We start from the raw sequence: 7,377 nt of genomic DNA, 5'->3' as shown, positions 1-7,377 counted from the left end.
CAGAACTGTTTGAATCCACATCTGTTATTGGCCTGCATGGCTTATAGAGTTGCAACAAGATTTTTATGTTAAAACACCCCTGTATTTTTAGTCCAGGTAAACTCTACTGTATCTGGAGCATTGTGGATAAAAGTAAAACAAAAAAAAAACAACAAAAAAAAAAAAAAAAAAAAAAATATATATATATATATATATATATATATATATATATATATATTATGCAGACTTGTCAAATCTGAACTACAGTATTCTACACTAATTACAGTTTCTTTGAAAGAGTTTGCAAATTTTTTCTAGATACTTCTTCTGCTTGGAGGTACTTGGAGGGAACAAAAATCAAGTTAAAAAAATCACATTTACATTGATTCACTTACTGGAAATTGTGTCAATAGAACACAAAAAAACTAAGCATATAAGATGCTGAATTTTTCAATATTTGTCTTTAAAAGTTGAAATTTCAACAAATCTGTTTTCTCAAGGCTTTTGTGTGAGAACTGTATTCATAGTTTAGCGTAATTAAAATTTGTCCCGTTTAAAAGCAAATGAAAGGCAGAATCATTTTATTAACACACCAGGTTAAACCAACTGTTGCAGAGCACATGCATAAGGTGTTTGTCCTCCTCCCTTGTCTCCAGGAGGAGAAGCTGGCTGTTGAATATAAACAGAAGTTGCTTTGGCTCCTCTTATAGAAACCTGAATGTGTGTGTGTATGTGTTCGCGTGCATGCATGCGTGTATGTGTGTGTCCGTTTGCATGTCAGGGAAAACACCAGTGATGATGATGAACATACCGACTAGACACATCCCATAAGCATAATGTTAAAGGAATTTCATGTCTCTGTTTTTATTGGTGTGAGCACAAAAGTTTGAAATGTAGTCAAGTTTTATGGTCCAATTAAAAATCATTTGGCACCACAACAGTTTCAGTATCAATAACATAATTCACACATCTATGCAGTCATGGCCATTAAGAGTTATGTTTTCAGCTGCCTACTATGCTAAATGTTAGTCAGAGGAACTCTGTTTGCCATATTTCTTTATTGTGCAAAACAAGACAACTGCTGCTGTTTCATGAATTTTTCCTCATAAATTCGAGGTAAAGCCTTCGGTTTCTTGCTTTGGCAGTTGGTGTTTGAGGAAAGGGCAGATGGAGCATAAATCACCTCTAAAATATTCATTCTCTTCAGAGTAACCAAAGAGTAGGGAAGCATGCAGACTGCTACTACAGCAAGAGGAGGGAAAGCACAGGCACCAACATCATCCCCACATCAGTCAGGACAACGATTTAAAGGAAACATCTGAGCTCAGAGAAACTTCTGTTCCCTTCTTTGGCAGGACTGAGAAATCCAGAAGCTCCTCTGAATAAGCTAATATTCAGGATTGGAAATCCAGGGTTGCTCATCTTTAAATGACTCACTTCCTTGCTTTTGGCGCTGATCAGCTGTTGTTTGTTTTGTATGAAATTAATTGCAGTGACAGGGCTTGACTGGCCGATAAGCACACTGTCTGGCTTAGAGGTCACACAGAGGTTACGCAGTAAGACACGATGATCCACACCTGCTACAGCTGCCACCAATACCAGGAAATAACAAGAAAATTACCTCTCCCATCCTCCCTTCTCATAAAAAAACAATTTAGTACTCAATGAGGCATTTGACAGCTTTGTACATTTGATTTAGATTGATTGAGAACTATGGTGACAACCAGGTGCTAAGAAAGGGAAACAATTATGACACGTTTAAAGGCAAAATACCATTTAGAAATTTTTAACTTTGAGTTTTACCTCTGGATCTGTTCCTTTTTGCTTAATTGTTAGCAGAGAACATCAAATTATCACTGGGAGTAAATATACTTAAGAAATGAGCTAAAATAACCCTGTGGAGTTTAAAAGTCCTTCAGCAAAATTACCTCTTACTCTCACCCTTAAGCGCTGGAAGAAAACAAAAGGTCAGATCCATGGGAAATACATGATTTATGAAGCCAATACATGACAAAAATATTATGACAGCAGTACAGCTGGTGCTTTAACAGCTAATCTGGACGTCACTCAAAATACATTCCGCAGAACAATTTTTCGCTGGTTTGATCCAGATATAACGTCTAGCAATCATATCCCCTGAACCTTTTCACATCCTGTTATATTATACACGGAAACTTTAATGCATGCTTTGGGGATTTTTATGAAATAGGCTTAATAAAGTGTGTGACACGTATGCCTTCTGGGGTATGTCTCCAACTTTCAATTGTAATTCTGAAGTTGTGCATCTGTAACAATTTATGGTAGTTGTGGTGTGGACCCAAACGCAGAGAGGTAGAGGCAGCAACTGAGTTTGAAGATTTAATGAAAATCTCAAGTGAGTACAAAAGTCCAGGCAGCACAGGTCAGCAAAAGGCTAGGACCTCAACACTGGTAGCAACTGGAAAAACCTGACGAGACAACGGCACGACAGCTAAGACAAGGATCCGACGGGGAAACACAGACACAGGTGAGTATAAATACAAGAGGAGATAATCAGGGGAACAAGACACAGCTGGGAACAATGAAGGGCAAGACATGCAGACACAGGGGCAGACACAGAAATCCACATCCTCACAGTATCAGTTTCTCAGTTAGAGTTAGACTTGCAATGTTACTGGGACATTCTCACACATACATGTCCTTTCTTCTACACCGTACCATTGTAGCTCTTGGTCCATGGTTAGGCCCTCTGTTCTACTGGTAGGTACCCTATTCTCAAGTTTTTGAAGAATCTAACAGGTTTTCCTTAAATATTCCTCTGTATTTACGTATGATAATACTGCCACCACCACTATTTACGTGGGGTTGAGTTCAGGGTGATGTTCAGCGGTAACTCTCCGAAACACAGCAATTAGAAAGTAAGCAAGAAAGTAAATTTGGGTTTGAGCTGATCAGGCACCTTCCTTTGCATATTTTACATGACTTGTCACACACTGTTTTTCATTGTTTTTTTTGTTTTTTTTCAACACCAGCCTTCTTCTTGTCACTCATGCATGAAGGCCATGCAACAGATTCTCTCAGAGGATTTGGGTATCTAAGTAGATCCTCCAGAGTTTCCATGGGACTTTTAGCTGCTTCTTTGATTCTAGGTTTCCCTGAACTAGAGTCACCATAGTTGGACCACCATTTCCAACTATGGCTTGCAGTTTTGCCATTTTCAGAGAAGCTTGGATTACTGCTTACAACTCAACACAGCTTTAAACCATGACTTTCTTCCCAGCCTGTTTCTTGTAAATGAAATGTTTAGTTTCGTGCGTCACATAGCTGCCAAAGTTCCTGCCAACGATGCAGTGCCATGTCGGATTGTATTTCTTGTCAAACTCCTTTTTAACATAGGCAGCGTTATGCTGTTTGTTTCATTGACATTCTCTTAAAACCCTTTGAGACTTTCACAAAACAGCTGCATTTTTAATATTGATTTTTGAAGGTGATTGCTTGCACCAAATTTTATTTAGATTTAATTTTAAAAGTTGTTTTTGTAAAAATGCAACATTCATGTCATTTTCTTAACCTTTTGTGATTATATGCAACCATGTATTTATCTGTAACAGAAAATCTCAATAAAATACTCTGACGTTTATGTTTTCTAAGTTAAAAAAAAAAGTGAAAAGTTAAACTTGTATAAATACTGCATATTTGTTAGGAAGTATATACGTCTTAATGTCTGGGATACATTTTTCCTCCCACCTGTCGGACCAACTCCATAACCGACGTCCCACACATCACTCTTTGTTGCAAAGGAAATGACTCGCAGACCCCTGCCATCCTTTTCCTTCCAGCCAATCACCAAGCTGCTGTTTGGTCTTGGTGCTGCAGGATACAAAGGCTTCAAGCAAGGCCAAGGAGCGCACTGCAGGCCACAGTCAGCGATAAAAATAGGACCTAGACTGGTGTAACAAGAAAATCTTTTGTAACACGTAGCAAGATAGGGCATGTATAAGACAGATTAAGTCTGAAATAATTGGTAGTCTACAGGATACACATCAAATGGGCCGTATAAACTGGATTTATGCTAAGAGGTTTCCTTTTACTTCTTTGAAATACTTCATAGCATTAACATGCTAATGTACATGTAAAAAATATCCCACTGACATATTAATTTAGGCCTTTTTAGACACTGTTTTCAGACACCTGGTTCAAACAAATGGATGATTGACAGGCTTCTGTAGCACCTTGCAGTAAGTAATGGTATTATTTGAATCAGGTCTGCTGGGGCAGAGACACAACCAAAACATAAAGGACGGTGGATTAGGGTTGAAAACCGCTGTTGTGCAGAGACTTTCAGAGAGGAATTATTTCTGTCTGAGCTTTCAACTACTGTGGCTTGATTGCTAAGCTAGTTCCTTTGATCTAATGCTTTGTGAGTTACTTTGATTGTTGGGTGTTTGTCCTTAATCTCAGACTATTGACTGCGTATAACCCACATCTCCTCATATTTTCATATAGGAGCGAATTTTAATGTACAAAAGAAAACGGCAGCCTCAAGGTGGTCTGACCGACCCAAAATATCAATGCTGTTGATATTAAGTCAGTATCAGTGTTGGATCAATACTAGTGTGGTGAGATACTTTAGTTTCAGATTCCCTCTTGATTTTTTTATTTTTGTATCTACCTCAAAAAAATATTGTTTTGAAATTGTAATTTTTTTTGCATACAAATTTGTTTTGTTTTTCTACTGCTTCAGTTTATCATGTTTATATGTTATTGAAGTATTTCGCCAACCCTTATAAACTTTGTCCAAATTCTGTCCTCGGTTTTTAGGAAAATAACTCTGATATCAATCATTAAAAAATGCTACTGTGTGCCCTTGCCATACCTGAACCGGGTAAATCTATTTATACAGACTCCTTAATACACAGTTGTTGAATTGTGATGCTTTTTCTCTAAGGTTTATTTTAGCGTGTTTCAGTTTTATTGGTGTGAAATATGGTCTCTGAAGTGATAGAGGAAAAACAATGAAAACACAGAATCCATGCATTTATTATCAAGATCTCATTTCAATTTTATTTATAAACTCGTTGTGAGACAATAGCCGAGGAAACAAGGAAATGCTAGAATGGTTTCAGTTTTAACCAATCGAATGTAAATGAACTCTGCTCAATTTTCTTTGATGTCTTCAATAGACACCTTTCACCTGATATAAAAAAAACAAAAGGAAGGAGGGCCAGCCACTTTATGGAAGAGGTGTTTTCAATGTGCAATGACCGCAGCCCTGGTGTAGGGCAAAAACGAACCAATTTGCAGGCGCTCAGCACAGCATAGAATGAGGCAGCTTTCATTTGCTCACTGCCATTACAAAAAATGTAATGGATCTCGCATCACCATCTATCTCAATTAACATGTTGATTGAGAAGAGTTAAATTGGATGCCAGCGCGTCTCTATCAGAAGCTGCTAAGCTTTCAAAGAGGGTGGGGAAAATAAAGGGGCTGCTTGTGAGACGACATGTGACAGTCTCATGTCAAAGATCAGCCGCATAGCTGGGGCAAATAATTATGTCTGATTAGACTTCATACATCTGGACTTTTCTCACTCATGTACATCAAAAGATCAGCGACATGATGAGACTTACTTTCTGCTTTACTAACATTCACAAATCAAACTGGAATACAGAGACTGGTTAATAACATTTGCCTTCTTTAGTCACTATTGCAACTAATCCCACACTTTAGCTGCTAAGTTCAGTTGACATTGGAGCTGAACCAGATATCTACATCAAAGAGAGTCCTTTTGGTTTTGCATCCCTACCTAGATGCTCGTCTTTACTGTTCATTTAAGACTATTTGGTTGGATCACACAAACACACACGACTACTTCCTGCAGCTCTCCTCCTTTGTCCTTGCAGCCTTGTGTCCATCCCAATTCCCTTCTAATTTCCTCTCATTTTCCCCCAGATTCCATCAGCCTCTCCATTTCTCCCTTCCTTGCTCTTGTGTCCTGGGAGCCCCAAGGTTTGGAAGTCTGGATAACCAGCCATGTCTAATGGTACACAGCCCACTCATACTGAAGGGCAGAAACTTCAAAAGAATAGCACCAGCACCCCAGAGGTATGGTAGCACACATATATACACTCTCACTGGCACCTAGTTTTTTGTACTTACTCTCCAAACGCCACACACAGACACACACACACACACACACAAAAAAATACCCTTTGCCGTTGCACATGCACACACAGTCTGTGAGATTACATTCAGCCTAGACTTTGTTTTGTCTCCTTGGTTTTCCCTTTCATTTGTTACCCCTTTGTCTCCCAATTTGCTGTGTTCTATCTACAGTATATGCACACTATTTATTTATTTTTGTCCATTTTATCGAGATTTGAGCCAAGCCGGTCTCAAAACAAAACCTCGGCTGGATCATTATCAAACAGCCCAATTACTCTTCAGAGAAGCTTTATTCCAATGATGCAATTGAGATAAAACTGAGCATCCTCTTTGCTGCACACACCGAGCTGAAGGGGGTAATCTCAGCGGGCCAAACCTCACGCCTGCAACTTTACTTCAACAGTGAAAAATGTGCCTGTGAAGAAGGTGACTCAATGTGAATACAGTAAGTGACTGAAGCTGCTCCGTAGCTCATTCCACGTGTCAAGGAAGGTGAAAGGCGTGAGGTGTGCCATAAGCATCCCTGACACCCAGAGTGTTGTTTTTAGTAGGCAGAACTACTACTGCCTTTGAGTGGTCTCTTTTTTTTTTTTAAGTATTATTCTTTTCTGATAAATACGGGGCTTTTTTTGTTTGAGATTTGGGATGAATGTGAACATGCACAAAAATACGATATGCTGCATCTGTATCTCCACAGAGAAATTTACAGTAACAGACCATGTTGAGTGCTCACTGTTTGTCATCATTAGTAAATTAAAGCTGTTGTATGTCGTGACAGTACGGTACGTAAATACAAAACGTTGACCTGGGGTAACACACAGGGATGCGTACATGATAGATGACATAACAATGAACATAAACAGATCATGCAAGAAAATGGGAAGCCATGACAGTGTCCTACAGTTCTCTATCTTCTTAGTCCTCTTCCTGTCCCCCAATGTCTCCTATACTCACCACGGCCTGATCGCAATGAGACGGATTCAGAGGCCATGGGTAAATCTCAATTCCTAAAGAATTTATTATTAAAAGTATGCATGAATACTTCATGACTGTGAAAGACAAACTCTCATGTTGATACATTTTATAACTGCACCTAAAGTTGTTAAACTCTTTCTGCTAAATGGATTCATTGGAACATATGAAAACTAACAGTTGCAATGAACAAGTCTTAACCTCACTACTTACAGGCCACAGTTTCAGTATTCTCGGGATTACATGTTGAAAACACCACTAAGGATTTGTTTTTTAATAGAG

The 7,377-nt window shown here is 38.7% G+C and overlaps 1 pseudogene; it reads right to left on the bottom strand.

Annotated features, from left to right (window-relative positions):
• Nucleotides 1-563: 563 nt before the first annotated feature.
• Nucleotides 564-7,377, bottom strand: part of LOC148155810 (cilia- and flagella-associated protein 337-like) — a 27,275-nt pseudogene continuing 20,461 nt past the window's right edge.

Source organism: Poecilia mexicana, unplaced genomic scaffold, assembly GCF_051168715.1.
Source record: "Poecilia mexicana isolate PSO_F unplaced genomic scaffold, ASM5116871v1 scaffold_13, whole genome shotgun sequence".
Taxonomy (NCBI): domain Eukaryota; kingdom Metazoa; phylum Chordata; class Actinopteri; order Cyprinodontiformes; family Poeciliidae; genus Poecilia; species Poecilia mexicana.
Note: the sequence above shows the minus strand (reverse complement) of the source record. Positions and strands in the feature narration are given on the sequence as shown.